General features: G+C 60.2%; 2 long non-coding RNA genes across 2 annotated transcripts; both read right to left on the bottom strand.

Annotated features, from left to right (window-relative positions):
* Positions 1–842: 842 nt before the first annotated feature.
* Positions 843–2,221, bottom strand: LOC136304999 (uncharacterized). The gene is made up of 3 exons (XR_010724954.1): positions 2,084–2,221; positions 1,248–1,470; positions 843–1,086 (listed from the first exon to the last, which is right to left on the bottom strand). It is a non-coding gene; the product is annotated as an uncharacterized lncRNA (long non-coding RNA).
* Positions 2,222–2,245: 24 nt separating this feature from the next.
* On the bottom strand, positions 2,246–4,108 carry LOC136305000 (uncharacterized). Its single transcript, XR_010724955.1, has 5 exons — positions 3,796–4,108; positions 3,676–3,717; positions 3,446–3,585; positions 3,259–3,337; positions 2,246–3,181 (listed from the first exon to the last, which is right to left on the bottom strand). It is a non-coding gene; the product is annotated as an uncharacterized lncRNA (long non-coding RNA).
* Positions 4,109–20,657: the final 16,549 nt, after the last annotated feature.

Consider the following 20,657-nt stretch of genomic DNA (forward strand, 5'->3'; position numbering starts at 1 on the left):
TTATTTTTTAAACTATATGAATTCATTTACCTAACACATCAGAACCACAATGAATTAAAATTAAATTAGCCTCGTTTTCTAAGGGGTAAAGATTTAATTTTTATTTAATAATGTTGGTATGTTTTCTCTGTCATTGTTTTTTCTTGGGGGGCAGTGTTTGTAGCGGCTTTTGTTTTGGTTTTTGTTTTTCTGTTTGCTTTGTTTTGGAGTTCTTTGTTAATAAACAAAGAGGTTCAGAGAGGCACAAAATAAAATGTCAACTTTGTTTTATTGCTACCTCTGAAATACAACTCGACACCAAGTTATTGCTGGTAATACTGTGTATGGGTAGAATGAGACCTGTTAAGGGGTTGAAAGGAAAAAAGTGGCAGCATGGTGCTGAATAGCTCCTGCTTTACCAACATGAATTTGGTAAATTTCCTTGGAAATGTGCCCTACAATGTACAAAAACTCCAATTAGGATGGAAAACTGGAAAAAAAAAATATATTCTCTTACTAGAATCAGAGAGAGAAAAAACATCAAATAAAAGGAAGAAATAACATCTAAATCCCAGCTTGCCTGGAAAACAAGCTTAGGCATTTCTAACACTGCAAACTTTTGGAACAGTCATCAAGTTGGTGGAAGTTCATGGAACAAATTTAAATCTGCTTCCTCTGCTCTAATTTTAAAGGGAAGTGGAAATTCAACAGGTCCAGCTACTCCTATCCAAGAATGATCTGTGTTTTGTGGGAGTAACAATGCAAAGAAACTCGAATCTTACTTGTATTTGACATCGGAAACTCTCAGCAGAGTTGGGAAGTTTCAGTGGAACAAAAGCACCACACTTCCTGCAATAACAAAATTGGACTCGGCAAGTCAGGAATTTTATTTACACATCCACGGACAAGGAGGGGGATGACACCAGGAATACACTCCAGCTGAAAGCAAGGATTTATTGGAAAAGGCAGGAAATCAAACTGACAGTCTCTGTCCAGTTATGGCCAGGCAATTATCCAGGAGTCAGAAAGAAAAGTGGGAACCTTGGACTGGGATAAGGCCTTCCAGTGGCTTCACTTCCTACTGGCTCTCTCCTTTTCGCCAACTACCTGCAAGAGGAAAAGCAACAGGAATAAAGTCTCAAACAGGATGGCCTTGGTCCAGGCAGACTGAAATGCAGCTCCCAGGGAGGGAGGCCAGGCTGTGCCTCGGGGAGCTCCGGGAATCTGGGATTGCCCGTGGGATTAAAGGGCTGGAAAAGCACACCCACCTGCCAGGTTCAGTGCTGGGACAGAGCAAGGCCGGGGCTCGGGGGCAGCAGTCAGAGCTGGGACTGCAGGAGAACACCCCAAACCCGGGTTAAACATCCGGCATGACACGCAGCACGCTCCGGGAGAAACTCGGGTGGGAGAAGCCCCGGGATGCTCCACGTTCCTTGCCCTTGGCAGCTGTGCCAGGGCCTCCCTCAGAATGCTGACCTCACCGTGCAGCTCCTACAAAATAGGAGAACTTATGGGAATCGCCCAGCAATCCATGGACTTCCAGTTATTAAGAACCACAGCTGCAGCGAAAGGTGCCCAAACTCTACTGCAAACCAGCAGGTCTGAGGAGACGCAGGGATTTATTCCAGAGGTGGCATGTTGGTGTTACTACTTTAAGCTCCTGCCGCTAGAACATATTTGTACAATAAAAACATTATTGAGGCAGCTAAATTAAAATTAGATTTTTTACAGTAAAGTCAGCCAAAAAAGAGAGTCTCAAAATTAAGATATAGGCCGCACAGTTATTTAAAAAAAAAGTTCTCATTCATGAGCATAACCTGCCAGCCTCTCATGTTTTCAGTCCTTACCATTTATTTTTACCAAGGTGATGATTAAAACCGTGTAAAAAGCTCAAAAAAAAAAAAAATCCAGGACAAGGCAGGTGTTTTCCCAAGTACCCCCAGTGTGGAGCTGTGTCAGCCACAAGTGTTTGCTCCCTCAGCCCAGCCCGGAGCAGGCTCCAGCTGCTGCCCAGGGGGGTTACCAAGGGACTCACTTGTTTCAAGCTGTAAATGCAGGTGGCCTGCACTGGAGTGCCAAAAAATGTGAAATATGTGACTCTCACCTTGAATAGCGATCGATCTTCTCAGGGGAGCCCCTCACCCAGGATAGGGGGCTCTGCCACGGATTTCATCCCTCTGCATCTGAAAGAAAGTTGGGACAAAAGTCAGAGTGCTGCAGGATACCTTGACAGCTCCACACATCTTGTGGCAATCTAGGAATACCCTCGACAGTCTAACTACACCCCACATCACAAATTTCAAGCCCCCGGCACTATTACCCTCGTACCCCTACACCCAGACTAAGCAGCAAGGCAGAGCAGCTCCCGGCCAAACACACACCAACACCCGTGACACAGCACAGGACAAACGAGGGAACACAACAGGGACAGAAAACTCTGGGCAAGAAGAATGACCCTGAGGGTCCAGAGAACTCGGAATGAGATGACCTAGGTAAGATGGAAGGTGAGCTGGCCAGGCTCAGAGAACCCTGCAGGAACAAGATGCCATCGGGATGACTTATCCCAAGAAATGCAGAGATGGATGCCCAAGAATCCTACAGTCAGAATCCTCTACCTGCCTTTGCATTCTCACAAGACCTAACCCGCCGAATGGATCAGGGCGGTGCACGGCTGTCAATACAGCTCAGAACAAGACCTGAAAAGGCATCGGACTGGATGCTTGTGAAGAGAGATGGATTCTGATGAGTGTCCGAGCAGCTGAGACAAAGGCACCTGGCTGAGGAGCACAGAGATCAGAAATGCTAAGACTGATGCCAGGGGTTTTGATAGGCCCCTCAAAGGGCTAAGTGAAAAGACAGCACACACAAGACACCCAAAGGACAGAGAGCACAACAGACAAGTGACACAACACACACCAGGACTGCTCTGCCCTGCACACCTCGGCACTGTGATCCAGAATGAGACCTTCCCTTGATGTAGCCTAAGGGGTCACATCTTGGACATCCCTGTCACCAAAAATGACTCAAAAAATCCCTCCCACTGGCCCCTGATCCCACACCCCGCTTTCAAGCCCTCCCTGGCTCCGAGCCCTCCACTTATCTCTCGGACGTCTAGGGAGGTGAATCCACGCTGGGTGGCAAAGAAGGCCGCCTCTCCCTCAGGGAAATTCCTGCTGCTGCTGGGCTGTTGTCTCCTACACAGCTACAATAAAGAAAACCAAACATCAAAGCATAATCTTAGCAGCACATCAGCCAGAAACCAGCAATTCTGCTACTCACTGTCTCCTAAGCTTGCCTGTGTCCTCGGCCCCGTGCTTCAGCTGCGCTCAGAGGCCAACGCCGGCGTCGCAGGGTCTGCCTGGGTAAAGAGCAGACAAGGTGACGTGGCAGCGCTGGAACTTGAGGGGACCATCCCTCCTTCTCCTCCCTGACTCACCTCAACTCCTCGCCCGTTATCCAAGCCTACCTGGATGGGGCCTTCACAAGGAGAAGATCAAGGCTCCATCACAGACTCCTGGAATGCTCCCGGAGGGCTCACGGGTGAGGTGACCCGGGTCTGTCGTCCGGTTGGTGAGAGGGGAGCTCGGCCTCCTGCGAGTGGACTCCCTAAAACACACAATAACGGAGGCTTAGAGTTGCACCAGCGAGTGAGGCTTGAACAATAGCAACTGCTTCTGTCCACCCATCACTGCTCACCTCACCCACGTCAGCTTGACTGCTGAGATCCGGCTTTACCACCTAAAAATAAAGACAAAGAACAGAGCTGTAACACAGCCATCATTTACACCTCCCCTGCAAACACAAACAGGGACTGACCTTCTCAGGGGAGCCCCTCACCCAGGATGGGGGGCTCTGCCACGGATTTCATCTCTCTGCATCTGAAAGAAAGTTGGGACAAAAGTCAGAGTGCTGCAGGATACCTTGACAGCTCCACACATCTTGTGCCAATCTAGGAATACCCTCGACAGTCTAACTACACCCCACATCCCCACATCACAAAATGCAAGTCCCCGGGACTCATCCTATTACTTCTACACCCAGACTGAGCAGCAAGGCAGAGCAGCTCCCAGCCAAACACACACCAACACCCGTGACACAGCACAGGACAAACGAGGGGACACAACAGGGACAGAAAACTCTGGGCAAGAAGAATGACCCTGAGGGTCCAGAGAACTCGGAATGAGATGACCGAGGTGAGACTGAAGGTGAGCTGGCCAGGCTCAGAGAACCCTGCAGGAACAAGATGCCATCGGGATGACTTATCCCAAGAAATGCAGAGATGGATGCCCGAGAATCCTACGGTCAGAATCCTCTACCTGCCTTTGCATTCTCACAAGACCTAACCCGCCGAATGGATCAGGGCGGTGCACGGCTGTCAGTACAGCTCAGAACAAGACCTGAAAAGGCATCGGACTGGATGCTTGTGAAGAGATGGATTCTGATGAGTGTCCAAGCAGCTGAGACAAAGGCACCTGGCTGAGGAGCACAGAGATCAGAAATGCTAAGACTGATGCCAGAGGTTTTGACAGGCCCCTGAAAGAACTAAAGGAAAAGACAAGACACCCAAAAGACACAGAGTGCACAAGAGACACAACACACCCTGGGACTGCTCTGCCCTGCACACCTCAGCCCTGTGATTCAGAATGAGACTCTCCCTTCATGTAGCCTAAGGGGTCACATCTGGGACATCCCCATCTCCAAACCCAACTGAAAAAATCCCTCCCGGTGACCCCTGCCCTGGCACCCTGCTTTCATCCCCTCCCTAGTTCCGAGCCCTCCACTTATCTCTCAGACGTCTGGGAAGGTGAATCCACGCTGGGTGCTAAAGAAGGCCGCCTCTCCCTCAGGGAAATTCCTGCTGTCGCTGGGCTGCTGTCTCCTAGTCAGCTACAATAAAGAAAACCAAACATCAAAGCATAATCTTAGCTGCACATCAGCCAAAAACCAGCAGCTCTGCTATTCACCGTCTCTTAAGCAGGACCGGGTCCTCGGGCCCCGTGTGTGCTTCAGCTGAGCTCGGAGGCTGACGCTCGCAGCGCCAAAGCCTTAGAGGCATTACTGGCACCGAGCCCACCCACCGTGGCCTCCATTAGGGGTGTGAGCATCCCCGGTTAGAGCAGGACAGGAACGCAGGGTGGACATCCCCGGTGAACCTCAACCCTGTGGACTCAGCCCCACCACTGTCACTTCCTGCCTGGCCCTAGCTTAGGGTTACTGCCTGCACCTCTCAGGACTTCTGGCATTGTCTAGCATTAAGATTGCTGCCTGCACCTGCTCTCAGGGAAACAGTGTTGGCAGCAGCGCTGTGAGGGCCGGGATACCTGTACTCTGACTTGTATCCTAGGCTATACCCCCGATTTTCACTGTGTGTTCTCTAGACCTCGAGTCCTTTACTTCTCAAGCCCTCCTTCAGCCTCTGTGTGCCACTGTAAACTCCCCCTGCTGAACCCTACTAACCCTACGCCTTGCAACTAGCATTGCTCCTAATCAGGACGCTCCTGGGCCAGGAATCCCCTGCTGCAGCCTAACCCTGTGGACTCTAAAAGAAGGCCAATAATGTGAAGCTCCCTAGAACATAGAGATGGGTCAGAACTGCCCCGCCCAGCAAAGGCTCTGGTGAAGCTGAGGAGAAACCCTCACCCTTTACTTTTGAAGGGACCACCCCACTAGGGCCTTCTCTTCTAAGGTAACTTTAAATCACCTCCCGGGACTGAAAAGGTTTTTTCCCTTCTCCTGACCACCAGCCCCAACACTTAGCTTTTGGAACACGAGTGGAATGTCCGTCCTCGACAGAACGTTCTCAGCATCTCAGACATGTTCTCAGCATCCGCTTTGGGGCTGCCGTATCCAGACTTTGTCTCCGCACCTCCTCGCGCTACCTAGGATCACAAAACAGGAAATGTGACTATCCCCCTCCAGAAGAGTAATCCCCAGGGCTCCTCTGCACTGCTGCCCCAGCTCCCCCTCAGATCTTCACTCCGCTCCAGAGGCTGACAGGAGTGGACCCAGCAAAAGGAAAAAGTAAATGCTGAGCGCATCGCTCACCTATGGGTCACCCTGCCTAAAGGGCAACTCACCGGCTCTCTCTATTCCTTAGCACGCCTGGGACAGCAGTGGCACCTGCAAAGAAACAAAAGAAGCAAAAAATCATGCTGAGTTACTGTGAAACAGCAACCTCCCCAGTCTGACTGAAGCATGCCACAAGTATACCTTAATGCTGCACCCATCTGGCCTCTGGGGCCAGCACATCTGGCAAGGGGACAACCTAAAGTAAAAAAAAAAAAGAACAGTGAATGCTTAGAGTTGCACCAGCAAGTGAGACTTGAACAATAGCAACTGCTTCTGTCCACCAGTCACTGCTCACCTTGCCCACGTCAGCTTGACTGCTGAGATCCAGCTCCACCTCTGGGAATTCCTTGCTGTCACCAGACTGCTGTCTCTTAGTCAGGTACCATAGAGAAAACCAAATGCTGATGTACAATCTCAGCAGATCTGTTGGCCGGTCAGTGAGGGGGTCTCCCTGTAATACCAGTGGACCACCTAAAACACACAAACAATAATGGAGGCTTACAGCTGCACCAGAAACACCACTACCCTGACCACACAAATACAAGAATACTAGAAAAGAAAAAACAAAAAATAATGCAGCAAAAAAAGCCAGCTCTTATTACTATAAGGCCAACTACCAAATATAATAAAAATAACCCCCATGTCCAATCCCCTCAAAAAAACTTCAAAATATATACCCGCAACCCCCTCAATCCTAAAACTAAAAGATCCATTCAACTATAAACAGCATCTCCCAAATTTTCCATAATTATAGAACACACACTAAAACCAAACAAGCTAAATAAATAAATCCCTGTAATACAATAAACAATAATTGAATTATAAATATTAGAAAACCCTAATAAATTAGCTACATCACACTACCCCAAACCCATCAAAACAAATACTACACACTCACCATAATAAAAACCACCACCAAAAAAATAAAAACCTCCTTTACATCTCACACTACAGCCAATTACACCATTGTAAACCTTAGAAAACACACCCTCAAAAAACACTGTATCTCACCAAAAACAATTCAACAAAACTCAGTTCAAAAATACTCTGACCGACATGTAAACTACAAAACCTAACACGAAAAAGAAACCATATCTCTCACCATACACCATCTACAAACAAGATAAAGCTACACAATAAATCATTCAAAGCCACTAAACAGAAAAAATAACCCTACCCAACTTGAATCCCTACATATCACACACAAAACCCCAATACCACGTATCAGAAGTCTAGCAAAAAAAGCTACTTAAATTAATTCTACCTCAAATACAAACAACCCCTCCAACAAAGTTATCCTCACTCAAAAACCAAATTACACATAACATCAAAAATCAGACAAAACACTACACGCCACCCAAGAGCATAATACTTAATAAAAACCACATAGAAATACCACAACTCATTAAAAATCCAGGTGGAAAGTTTTCTTCAGTTTGAATACTGACAACCACAGAAGAAGAGTTTCTTCACTGAATTTGAACTCCTTTTCTCTCCATAACTCCTTTTATTTCCTGGGAGCACCACAGAGAAATTAGTAAGACAAAGCTGCAAAGAAAAAAAAAATCTCCCCTACAAACCCATGCTGGCTTACCTGCTACTGCTGTCCGGCACAAAGAAACCCCCCACATCCACGTGCTCCTGCAGGCGCTGTAAGAAGCTTTCCCACCACCGCAGAAACCACGCTGAGCTCCTCACGGCCCGATGCCAAAGTGAACTCGGGCTCCTCTATTAAACCGCCCCCGGCTAGAACCGGCCCCTCATTATCCTTTACAGCTCACACTTGTGGCGGCTCTGCTGCCCTCCTCATCCTGACGGTCACACCTGGGGCTGCTCTGTCTCCTCACCATCCTGTGACAGCTCTCACCTGCAGCTGCTGCCAGTCCGAGTGTCGGGGCAGGGGAAGAGGGGACTTGTGCTCATCCCCGGAGAATTCGTTGTCCGCACCTGGCGCGCTGGGGCACCGGGCTTTCCTTGATAGGGATAACGACCCCTCTTCTCCTGCACGTGCCCAAGGCTGAAACTGGGATTCCACCTCCTAAATTCCGTATGTGTGAGGGTCATAATCCCCAAGGAAATCCCCCCGCAATCGTTACCCTCCATTTACAATTTTTCCTTTGGAATCGTTGCTAACTTGTCTTTCTGTGCAAGGGTTCCAAACGTTTATTGGGAGTTCAGTAGCCGGGTTGGCTTTTTTATAACTTAGCTGACAATCCCAGGCTAAATCCAAACACCCAGAGATAGAGGGAAATATGGAGACAGTTTATAAATATTGCCCAACCCTTACCCTGAATTCTTCATCACACATCCTCGGAGCAGATTTACTCCATCCTTTCTTCCCAGCAGCACCTCTCCAGCACAAATCTCACTTCTCACAACTGTTTCTTCCCACAAACCAAACAGAAATCTACTACGAGGCGAGGCGGGGAGGGGCGAGGCCGGTCTCGGCGCAGAGCCCCCGGGCCCTCAGGGCGGGCCGGGGGGACCGGAGCAGAGCCCGGGCCGGGTTGGAGCCGGAGCCGGTCTGAGGGCGGAGGCCCCGGGCCCTCAGCGCGGGCCGGGGGGCGGGCGCGATTCCCGGGGCCCGCTGTCCAATCAGCACTGCCGATGCCTCAGCGAGCCCGCCAATCGCGGGGATTCAAAAGGGTGGCGGAAGTAGCTGCTGCTCTATGGGCTCGGTGAGGAACGCCCCGGTGGGGTCCCGGCGCCGTGCACTTGGGACCCGCCCCGCGCCCCTGAAGCCGCGCCCCCGGTACTGCCCGGCCCCGGCTGCCTCCGGGCCCCGCCTCACAGAGCCCCGGCTCCGCCCCGGCTCCGCCCCGACCCCGCCCCGGCTCCGCCCCTGCTCCACCCCGAGCCCGCCCCGGCTCCGCCCCGAGCCCGCCCCGGCTCCGCCCAGAGCCCGCCCCGGATCCGCCCCGGCTCCGCCCCTGCTCCGCCCCGAGCCCGCCCCGGCTCCGCCCCGAGCCCGCCCCGGCTCCGCCCCGAGCCCGCCCCGGCTCCGCCCCGGCTCCGCCCAAAGCCCGCCCCGGCTCTGTCCCGAGCCCGCCCCGGCTCCGCCCCGAGCCCGCCCCGGCTCCGCCCCGGCTCCGCCCCGAGCCCACCCCGCCTCCGCCCCGAGCCCGCCCCGGCTCCGCCCCGAGCCCGCCCCGGCGCCCCGCGCTGCCCGGGATGGGGGCGGGACCATCGCCCGCGGCCCCGCCCCGCCCCTCGAAGCTGAGCCGAGCCGAGGTTGCTCGCGGCCCTGCGAGGAGCCAGGCGGGGCCGGGAATGGGAGCGGGCGTTCTGGTTCGGGTCCTGTCAGTGTCGGCTGCGGCTCCCGAGCGGTGCGGCCCCCCTCGGCGGGCGGGCTGTGGGTCTCGGGGCCTGAGGACCGGGCTGGCGTTGCCGTCGGGATCGGGACCGGGATCGCTGCGGGCGGCAGGAGCCGCTCCTGCTCCGCCTGCAGCCGGAGCTGCGCTGGGGTCCTGGCGGGGCTCTGGGCACGGGAGGACGGCGGCGGCGATTTCCTCTGATAACCTCTGATATCGACCCCCCCACAGCATCATTGATCCCCACCCGAGTGTCACTGACCCCCCCCCATGTCATTGATGCCCCCCCAATATTCCATTGATCTTCCCTCAGCGTCGCTGACCCCCCCCAAAATTCCATTGATCCCCTCCACTTGATCCCGCCCTTTTTCTCCCCTCACGTTTCCCGCCCTTTTTCTCCCCTCACGTTTCCCGCCCTTTTTCGTGGGGAACGACCCCTGAGGGGTCCTGTGGAAGGATTCTGGAGGTCCGAGGGGTGAATTTGGGGTTTGGAGGGAGGTTTTGGGGGGTCCCAGGGATGGATTTGGGGGTTTTTGGGGGTCCAAGGGATGGATTTGGGGGTCCCGGGGTGGATCTGGGGTCCTGGGGAGGTTTTGGGGGGTCCCAGGGGTGGATTTGGGGTTCATGGGGAGGGGTTTGGGGGTTTTTTGGGGCCTCAGGGGTGAATTTGGGGTCTGGGGAGGGGTTTTTGGGGGTTCCTCACCTGCAGGGCGTCGCAGGGGTGGCAGGGGGAGGGGGCAGCGGGGGGGCCCAGCGCCCACCCCCCCTTGGGCTTCAGGAGGGCGTCGATGAGACCGAAACAGCTCGGGGGGGGGGTCAAAAACGAGGGGGGGGGCACGGGCTGGAACCCCCCAGTGCCCCCCAAACCACCCCCAGGGCCCCCCCGACCTCCAGGAGCCCGCAAAACCCTCCTCAGGTTCCTTTGATGCCTCAAATGGGCCGCCCAAACCTCCCGAAGATCCCCCAAAAACACCCAAAGCAGCCCCCAGGACTCCCCCCAGGCCCCCCAAAACCCCCCAAACCCCTCCAGGACAACTCGGGACCCCCAGGACCCCCCAAAATCCGCCCCCCCCTCCCCCTGAGGCCTCATTTGACCCGCTCCACGTTGCGGACAGGCACCAGCTGATCAAGCCACAAGCACCAGCACCTGCGGGACTGGGATGGACTGGGAGCACTGGGACGGTCATCAGAGAGAACTGGGATGGACGGGGAGTGGACTGGGATGAACTGGCAGGTGTGTGGGGGTCGATGGTGGGCACAAGGTGCCTTACTGGTCTATACTGGGATGGGTCTATTGGCCCCAGGGGAGGGGGTGTGGCCACACTGGTCCAGACTGGGAGGTGTGTCACCATGGAGCCAGAGGCGGAGTCGAGGATCCGGGCGAGGCAGGGACACCTAGGGGACAGCCAGGGCACCCCAGAAACACCTAAGGGACAGCCAGGGCACCCCCAGGGACACCTAAGGGACAGCCATGGCACCCCCAGTGACACCTAGGGGTCAGCCAGGGCATCCCCAGGGACACCTATGGGACAGCCAGGGCACCCCCAGATACAGCCAGGGCCCCCCAGAGGACAGCCAGGGCATCCCAGTGACACCAGAGCACCCCCAGGGACACCTATGAGACAGCCAGGGCACCCCAGGGACAGCCAGGGCCCCCACAGGGACACCTATGGGACAGCCAGGGCCCCCGCAGGGACACCCAGGGAACCCCCAGGGACACCTAGGGGACAGCCACGGCCTCCCTAGGGACAGCCAGGGCACCCCCAGGGATACCTAGGGGACAGCCAGGGCACCACCACGGACACCTAAAGGACAGCCTGGGCACCCCAGGGACAGCCAGGGCACCATAGGGACACCTAGAAGACAGCCAGGGCCCCCACAGGGACAGCGAGGGACCCCCAAGGGAAAGAGAAGGCACCCCCAGGGACACGTAGGGTACAGCCAGGGCAACCACAGGGACAGCCACGGCCACACCAGGGGCAGCCAGGGCCGCCCCAGGGAGAGCCAGAGCATCCCCAGGGCACCGCCACGGACACCAAGGAAACCCCCAGGGACAGATAGAGGACACCCAGGTAACCCCAGGGACACCTAGGGGACAGCAAGGGCACCTCAGGGACAGCCAGGGCACCCCCAGGGACACCTAGGGGATAGCCAGGGCACCCTAGGACTCCCTGGCCACGCCAGGGACAGCCAGGGCACCCCCAGAGACACCAGGGCTCCCCCAGGGACACCTAGAGGACAGCCAGGGCACCCCCAGGGACACCTAGGGCACCCCCAGGGACACCTAGGAGGCAGCCAGGGCACCCCCAGGGACACCCAGGGCACCCCCAGGGAAACTTAGGGGACACCCAGGGCACCCCCAGGGACATCTAGGGGACAGCAAGGGCCCCCCAGAGACAGCCAGGGCACCCCCTAGGGACACCTAGAGGACACCCAGGGAACCCCCAGGGACACGTAGGGGACAGCCAGGGCAGCCCCAAAGACACTTAGGGGACAGCAAGGGCACCCCAGGGTCAGCCAGGGCCCCCACAGGGACACCTAGGGGACAGCCAGGGCCCCCGATGGGACACCCAGGGAACCCCCAGGGACACCGAGGGGACAGCCAGGGCCCCGACAGGGACACCCAGGGCACCCCCAGGGACACCAAGGGGACAGCCAGGGCACCCCCAGGGACACCTAAAGGACAGCCAGGGCACCCCCAGGGACAGCCAGGGCCCCCCAAGGGACAGACAAGGCACCCCCAGGGACACGTAGGGTACAGCCAGGGCACCCCCAGGGACAGACAAGGCACCCCTACGGACACCTAAGGGACAGCCAGGGCACCCCCAGGGACACCTAGGGGACAGCCATGGCACCCCCAGGGAAAGACAAGGGACCCCCAGGGACACCTAGGGTATAGCCAGGGCCACCCAGGGACAGCCAGGGCCCCGCAGGGGACAGCCAGGGCACCCCCAGGGAGACCTAAGGGACAGCCAGGGCACCCCAGTGACTCCAGAGCACCCCCAGTGACACCTATGGAACAGCCAGGGCACCCCAGGGACAGCCAGAGCCCCCACAGGGACACCCAGGGAACCCCCAGGGACAACTAGGGGACAGCCTCGGCCCCCTCAGGGACAGCCAGGGCACCCCCAGGGACACCTAGGGGACAGCCAGAGTACCCCCAGGGACACCTAGGGGACAGCCAGGGCACCCTAGGGATACCTAGGGGACAGCAAGGCACCCCAGGGACAGTCAGGGCCCCCGCAGGGACACCCAGGGAACCCCCAGGGTCACCTAGGGGACAGCCACGGCCCCCCCAGGGACAGACAAGGCACCCCCAAGGACAGACAAGGCACACCCAGGGACACCTAGGGGACAGCCAGGGCACCCCAGGGACACCAGAGCACCCCCAGGGACACTTAGGGGACAGCCAGGGCCCTCCCAGGGACACCAGGGTACCCCCAGGGCCCTCCCAGGGACAGACAAGGCACCCCTAGGGACACCTATGGGACAGCCAGGGACCCCCAGGGACAACCAGGGCACCCCCAGGGACACCTAGGGGACAGCCAGGGCACTCCAGGGACGCCTTGGGGACAGCAAGGCACCCCAAGGACACCTAGGGGACAGCCAGGGCACCCCAGGGACAGCCAGGGCACCCCAGGGACAGCCAGGGGACAGCCAGGGACCCCCAGGGACAGCCAGGGCACCCCCAGGGACAGCCAGGGCACCCCCAGGGACACCTAGGGGACAGCCAGGGCACCCCCAGGTACAGCCAGGGGACAGCCAGGGCCCCCCCAGAGGTTGAAGGGCCCCCCCCGCTCCAAACCCAGCACGGATGCCTGCGTTGCGGCCCCCCAAAAACCCATGGCCTCCCCCCGAGCTGATATCGACCCCCCCACAGCATCACTGATCCCCACCCGAGTGTCACTGACCCCCCCCAATGTCATTAATGCCCCCCCAATATTCCATTGATCCTTCCTCAGCGTCGCTGACCCCCCCCAAAATTCCATTGATCCCCTCCACTTGATCCCGCCCTTTTTCTCCCCTCACGTTTCCCGCACTTTTTCGTGGGGAACGACCCCTGAGGGGTCCTGTGGAGGGATTCTGGAGGTCCGAGGGGTGAATTTGGGGTTTGAAGGGAGGTTTTGGGGGGTCCCAGGGATGGATTTGATGGTTTTTGGGAGTCCAAGGGATGGATTTGGGGGTCCCGGGGTGGATCTGGGGTCCTGGGGAGGTTTTGGGGGGTCCCAGGGGTGGATTTGGGGTTCATGGGGAAAGGTTTGGGGGTTTTTTTGGGGCCTCAGGGGTGAATTTGGGGTCCGGGGAGAGGTTTTGGGGGTTTTTTTGGGGTCCCAGGGGTGAATTTGGGGACCGGGGAGGGGTTTTTGGGGGTTCCTCACCTGCAGGGCGTCGCGGGGGTGGCAGGGGGAGGGGGCAGCGGGGGGGGCCCAGCGCCCACCCCCACCTTGGGCTTCAGGAGGGCGTCGATGAGACCGAAACAGCTCGGGGGGGGGGGGGTGTCAAAAACGGGGGGGGGTCACGGGCTGGAACCCCCCAGTGCCCCCCAAACCACCCCCAGGGCCCCCCCGACCTCCAGGAGCCCGCAAAACCCTCCTCAGGTTCCTTTGATGCCTCAAATGGGCCGCCCAAACCTCCCGAAGCCCCCCCAAAAACACCCACAGCAGCCCCTTGAGACTCCCCGCAGACCCCCCAAAACCCCCCAAACCCCTCCAGGACAACTCGGGACCCCCAGGACCCCCCAAAATCCGCCCACCCCTCCCCCTGAGGCCTCATTTGACCCGCTCCACGTTGCGGACAGGCACCAGCTGATCAAGCTACAAGCACCAGCACCTGCGGGACTGGGATGGACTGGGAGCACTGGGAGGGTGATCAGAGAGAACTGGGATGGACGGGGAGTGGACTGGGACGAACTGGCAGGCGTGTGGGGGTCCATGGTGGGCACACGGTGCCTTACTGGTCTGTACTGGGATGGGTCTAATGGCCCCAGGGGAGGGGGTGTGGCCACACCGGTCCAGACTGGGAGGGGTGTCACCATGGCGCCGGAGGCGGAGTCGAGGATACGAGCGAGGCAGGGACACCTAGGGGACAGCCAGGGCACCCCCAGGGACACCTAATGGACAGCCAGGGCACCCCAGGGACAGCCAGGGCACCCCAGGGAAACCTAGGGGACAGCCAGGGCATCCCCAGGGACACCTAAGGAACAGCCAGGGCACCCCCAGGGACACGTATGAGACAGCCAGGGCAGCCCTGGGACACCTAGGGGACAGCCAGGGCACCCCAGGGACACCTAAAGGAAAGCCTGGGCACCCCAGGGACAGCCAGGGCACCCCAGGGACACCTAGGGGACAGCCAGGGCCCCCCAGGGACACCTAGAAGACAGCCAGGGCCCCCACAGGGACAGCCAGGGCCCCCCAAGAGACAGACAAGGCACCCCCAGGGACACCTAGGGGACAGCCAGGGCCCCACAGGGACAGCCAGGGCCCCCCAATGGACAGCAAGGGCACCTCCAGGGACACCTAAAGGACAGCCAGGGCACCCCAGGGACAACTACGGGACAGCCAGGGCACCCCAGGGACACCTAGGGGACAGCCTGGTCCCCCACAGGGACAGCCAGGGCCCCCCCAGGGACAGACAAGGTACCCCTAGGGACACATAAGGGATAGCCAGGGCCCCCCCAGGGACACCCAGGGCACCCCCAGGGACACCTAGGGGCCAGCCAGGGCACCCCAGGGAAAGCCAGGGCACCCCAGGGACACCAAGGGGACAGCCAGGGCACCCCCAAGGACACCTAGGGGACAGCCAGGGAACCCCAGGGACAGCCAGGGCACCCGAGGGACACCAAGGGGACAGCCAGGGCACCCCCAGGGACACCTAGGGGACAGCCAGGTCACCCGCAGGCACGCCTAGGGGACAGCCAGGGATCCCCAGGGACAGCCAGGGCACCCCCAGGGACACCTAGGGGACAGCCAGGGCACTCCCAGGGACACCTAGGGGACAGGCAGGGCACCCTAGGGACAGCCAGGGCTCCCCCAGGGACAACTAGGGGACAGTCAGGGCACTCCAGGGACACCTAGGGGAGAGCCAGAGCACCCCAAGGACAGCCAGGGCATCCCCAGGGACACCTCCGGGACAGGCAGGGCACCCCCAGGGACACCTAGGGGACAGCCAGGGCACCCCAGGGACACCAGGGCACACCCAGGGACACCTAGGGGACAGCCAAGGCAACCCCAGGGACACCTAGGGGACAGGCAGGGCACCCCCAGGGACACCTAGGGGACAGCTAGGGCACCCCAGGGACACCCTGGGCACCCCCAGGGACACATAAGGGACAGCCAGGGCACCTCAAGGAGAGCCAGGGCACCCCCAGGGACATCTAAGGGACAGCCAGGGTACCCCAGGGACACCAAGGCGACAGCCAGGGCACCCCCAGGGACACCTAGGGGACAGCTAGGGCACCCCAGGGACAGCCAGGGCCCCCCCAGGGATAGCCAGGGCATCCCCGGGGACACCTAGGGGACAGCCAGGGCACCCCAGGGACACCCAGGGCACCCCCAGGGACACCAAGAGGACAGCCAGGGGACCTCCAGGGACACCTAGGGGACAGGCAGGTCACCCCCAGGGACACCAAGGGGACAGCCACGGCACCCCAGGGACACCTAGGGGACAGCCAGGGCACCCCAGGGACACCCAGGGCACCCCCAGGGACAGCTAGGGGACAGCCAGGGCATCCCCAGGGACACCAGAGCACCCCCAGGGACACTTAGGGGACAGCCAGGGCCCTCCCAGGGACACCAGGGTACACCCAGGGCCCCCCCAGGGCCCCCCCAGGGACAGACAAGGCACCCCTAGGGACACCTATGGGACAGCCAGGGACCCCCAGGGACAGCCAGGACACCCCCAGGGACACCTAGGGGACAGCCAGGGCACCCCAGGGACGCCTTGGGGACAGCAAGGCACCCCAAGGACACCTAGGGGACAGCCAGGGCACCCCAGGGACTCCAGGGCATCCCCAGGGACACCTAGGGGACAGCCAGGGCACCCCCAGGTACAGCCAGGGGACAGCCAGGGCCCCCCCAGAGGTTGAAGGGGCCCCCCCGCTCCAAACCCAGCACGGATGCCTGCGTTGCGGCCCCCCAAAAACCCATGGCCGCCCCTCGAGCTGATATCGACCCCCCCACAGCATCATTGATCCCCACCCGAGTGTCACTGACCCCCCCAATGTCATTGATGCCCCCCCAATATTCCATTGATCCTTCCTCAGCGTCGCTGACCCCCCCCAAAATTCCATTGATCCCCTCCACTTGATCCCGCCCTTTTTCTCCCCTCACGTTTCCCGCACTTTTTCGTGGGGAACGACCCCTGAGGGGTCCTGTGGAGGGATTCTGGAGGTCCGAGGGGTGAATTTGGGGTTTGAAGGGAGGTTTTGGGGGGTCCCAGGGATGGATTTGATGGTTTTTGGGAGTCCAAGGGATGGATTTGGGGGTCCCGGGGTGGATCTGGGGTCCTGGGGAGGTTTTGGGGGGTCCCAGGGGTGGATTTGGGGTTCATGGGGAAAGGTTTGGGGGTTTTTTGGGGCCTCAAGGGTGAATTTGGGGTCCGGGGAGAGGTTTTGGGGGTTTTTTGGGGTCCCAGGGGTGAATTTGGGGACCGGGGAGGGGTTTTTGGGGGTTCCTCACCTGCAGGGCGTCGCGGGGGTGGCAGGGGGAGGGGGCAGCGGGGGGGGCCCAGCGCCCACCCCCACCTTGGGCTTCAGGAGGGCGTCGATGAGACCGAAACAGCTCGGGGGGGGGGGGGTGTCAAAAACGGGGGGGGGTCACGGGCTGGAACCCCCCAGTGCCCCCCAAACCACCCCCAGGGCCCCCCCGGCCTCCAGGAGCCCGCAAAACCCTCCTCAGGTTCCTTTGATGCCTCAAATGGGCCGCCCAAACCTCCCGAAGCCCCCCCAAAAACACCCACAGCAGCCCCTTGAGACTCCCCGCAGACCCCCCAAAACCCCCCAAACCCCTCCAGGACAACTCGGGACCCCCAGGACCCCCCAAAATCCGCCCACCCCTCCCCCTGAGGCCTCATTTGACCCGCTCCACGTTGCGGACAGGCACCAGCTGATCAAGCTACAAGCACCAGCACCTGCGGGACTGGGATGGACTGGGAGCACTGGGAGGGTGATCAGAGAGAACTGGGATGGACGGGGAGTGGACTGGGACGAACTGGCAGGCGTGTGGGGGTCCATGGTGGGCACACGGTGCCTTACTGGTCTGTACTGGGATGGGTCTAATGGCCCCAGGGGAGGGGGTGTGGCCACACCGGTCCAGACTGGGAGGGGTGTCACCATGGCGCCGGAGGCGGAGTCGAGGATACGAGCGAGGCAGGGACACCTAGGGGACAGCCAGGGCACCCCCAGGGACACCTAATGGACAGCCAGGGCACCCCAGGGACAGCCAGGGCACCCCAGGGAAACCTAGGGGACAGCCAGGGCATCCCCAGGGACACCTAAGGAACAGCCAGGGCACCCCCAGGGACACGTATGAGACAGCCAGGGCAGCCCTGGGACACCTAGGGGACAGCCAGGGCACCCCAGGGACACCTAAAGGAAAGCCTGGGCACCCCAGGGACAGCCAGGGCACCCCAGGGACACCTAGGGGACAGCCAGGGCCCCCCAGGGACACCTAGAAGACAGCCAGGGCCCCCACAGGGACAGCCAGGGCCCCCCAAGAGACAGACAAGGCACCCCCAGGGACACCTAGGGGACAGCCAGGGCCCCACAGGGACAGCCAGGGCCCCCCAATGGACAGCAAGGGCACCTCCAGGGACACCTAAAGGACAGCCAGGGCACCCCAGGGACAACTACGGGACAGCCAGGGCACCCCAGGGACACCTAGGGGACAGCCTGGTCCCCCACAGGGACAGCCAGGGCCCCCCCAGGGACAGACAAGGTACCCCTAGGGACACATAAGGGATAGCCAGGGCCCCCCCAGGGACACCCAGGGCACCCCCAGGGACACCTAGGGGCCAGCCAGGGCACCCCAGGGAAAGCCAGGGCACCCCAGGGACACCAAGGGGACAGCCAGGGCACCCCCAAGGACACCTAGGGGACAGCCAGGGAACCCCAGGGACAGCCAGGGCACCCGAGGGACACCAAGGGGACAGCCAGGGCACCCCCAGGGACACCTAGGGGACAGCCAGGTCACCCGCAGGCACGCCTAGGGGACAGCCAGGGATCCCCAGGGACAGCCAGGGCACCCCCAGGGACACCTAGGGGACAGCCAGGGCACTCCCAGGGACACCTAGGGGACAGGCAGGGCACCCTAGGGACAGCCAGGGCTCCCCCAGGGACAACTAGGGGACAGTCAGGGCACTCCAGGGACACCTAGGGGAGAGCCAGAGCACCCCAAGGACAGCCAGGGCATCCCCAGGGACACCTCCGGGACAGGCAGGGCACCCCCAGGGACACCTAGGGGACAGCCAGGGCACCCCAGGGACACCAGGGCACACCCAGGGACACCTAGGGGACAGCCAAGGCAACCCCAGGGACACCTAGGGGACAGGCAGGGCACCCCCAGGGACACCTAGGGGACAGCTAGGGCACCCCAGGGACACCCTGGGCACCCCCAGGGACACATAAGGGACAGCCAGGGCACCTCAAGGAGAGCCAGGGCACCCCCAGGGACATCTAAGGGACAGCCAGGGTACCCCAGGGACACCAAGGCGACAGCCAGGGCACCCCCAGGGACACCTAGGGGACAGCTAGGGCACCCCAGGGACAGCCAGGGCCCCCCCAGGGATAGCCAGGGCATCCCCGGGGACACCTAGGGGACAGCCAGGGCACCCCAGGGACACCCAGGGCACCCCCAGGGACACCAAGAGGACAGCCAGGGGACCTCCAGGGACACCTAGGGGACAGGCAGGTCACCCCCAGGGACACCAAGGGGACAGCCACGGCACCCCAGGGACACCTAGGGGACAGCCAGGGCACCCCAGGGACACCCAGGGCACCCCCAGGGACAGCTAGGGGACAGCCAGGGCATCCCCAGGGACACCAGAGCACCCCCAGGGACACTTAGGGGACAGCCAGGGCCCTCCCAGGGACACCAGGGTACACCCAGGGCCCCCCCAGGGCCCCCCCAGGGACAGACAAGGCACCCCTAGGGACACCTATGGGACAGCCAGGGACCCCCAGGGACAGCCAGGACACCCCCAGGGACACCTAGGGGACAGCCAGGGCACCCCAGGGACGCCTTGGGGACAGCAAGGCACCCCAAGGACACCTAGGGGACAGCCAGGGCACCCCAGGGACTCCAGGGCATCCCCAGGGACACCTAGGGGACAGCCAGGGCACCCCCAGGTACAGCCAGGGGACAGCCAGGGCCCCCCCAGAGGTTGAAGGGGCCCCCCCGCTCCAAACCCAGCACGGATGCCTGCGTTGCGGCCCCCCAAAAACCCATGGCCGCCCCTCGAGCTGATATCGACCCCCCCACAGCATCATTGATCCCCACCCGAGTGTCACTGACCCCCCCAATGTCATTGATGCCCCCCCAATATTCCATTGATCCTTCCTCAGCGTCGCTGACCCCCCCCAAAATTCCATTGATCCCCTCCACTTGATCCCGCCCTTTTTCTCCCCTCACGTTTCCCGCACTTTTTCGTGGGGAACGACCCCTGAGGGGTCCTGTGGAGGGATTCTGGAGGTCCGAGGGGTGAATTTGGGGTTTGAAGGGAGGTTTTGGGGGGTCCCAGGGATGGATTTGATGGTTTTTGGGAGTCCAAGGGATGGATTTGGGGGTCCCGGGGTGGATCTGGGGTCCTGGGGAGGTTTTGGGGGGTCCCAGGGGTGGATTTGGGGTTCATGGGGAAAGGTTTGGGGGTTTTTTGGGGCCTCAAGGGTGAATTTGGGGTCCGGGGAGAGGTTTTGGGGGTTTTTTGGGGTCCCAGGGGTGAATTTGGGGACCGGGGAGGGGTTTTTGGGGGTTCCTCACCTGCAGGGCGTCGCGGGGGTGGCAGGGGGAGGGGGCAGCGGGGGGGGCCCAGCGCCCACCCCCACCTTGGGCTTCAGGAGGGCGTCGATGAGACCGAAACAGCTCGGGGGGGGGGGGGGTGTCAAAAACGGGGGGGGGTCACGGGCTGGAACCCCCCAGTGCCCCCCAAACCACCCCCAGGGCCCCCCCGGCCTCCAGGAGCCCGCAAAACCCTCCTCAGGTTCCTTTGATGCCTCAAATGGGCCGCCCAAACCTCCCGAAGCCCCCCCAAAAACACCCACAGCAGCCCCTTGAGACTCCCCGCAGACCCCCCAAAACCCCCCAA

Source organism: Chamaea fasciata, unplaced genomic scaffold (assembly GCF_029207755.1).
Source record: "Chamaea fasciata isolate MVZ Bird 193981 ecotype frontalis unplaced genomic scaffold, bChaFas1.0.hap1 SCAF_243, whole genome shotgun sequence".
Classification (NCBI taxonomy): Eukaryota; Metazoa; Chordata; class Aves; order Passeriformes; family Sylviidae; genus Chamaea; species Chamaea fasciata.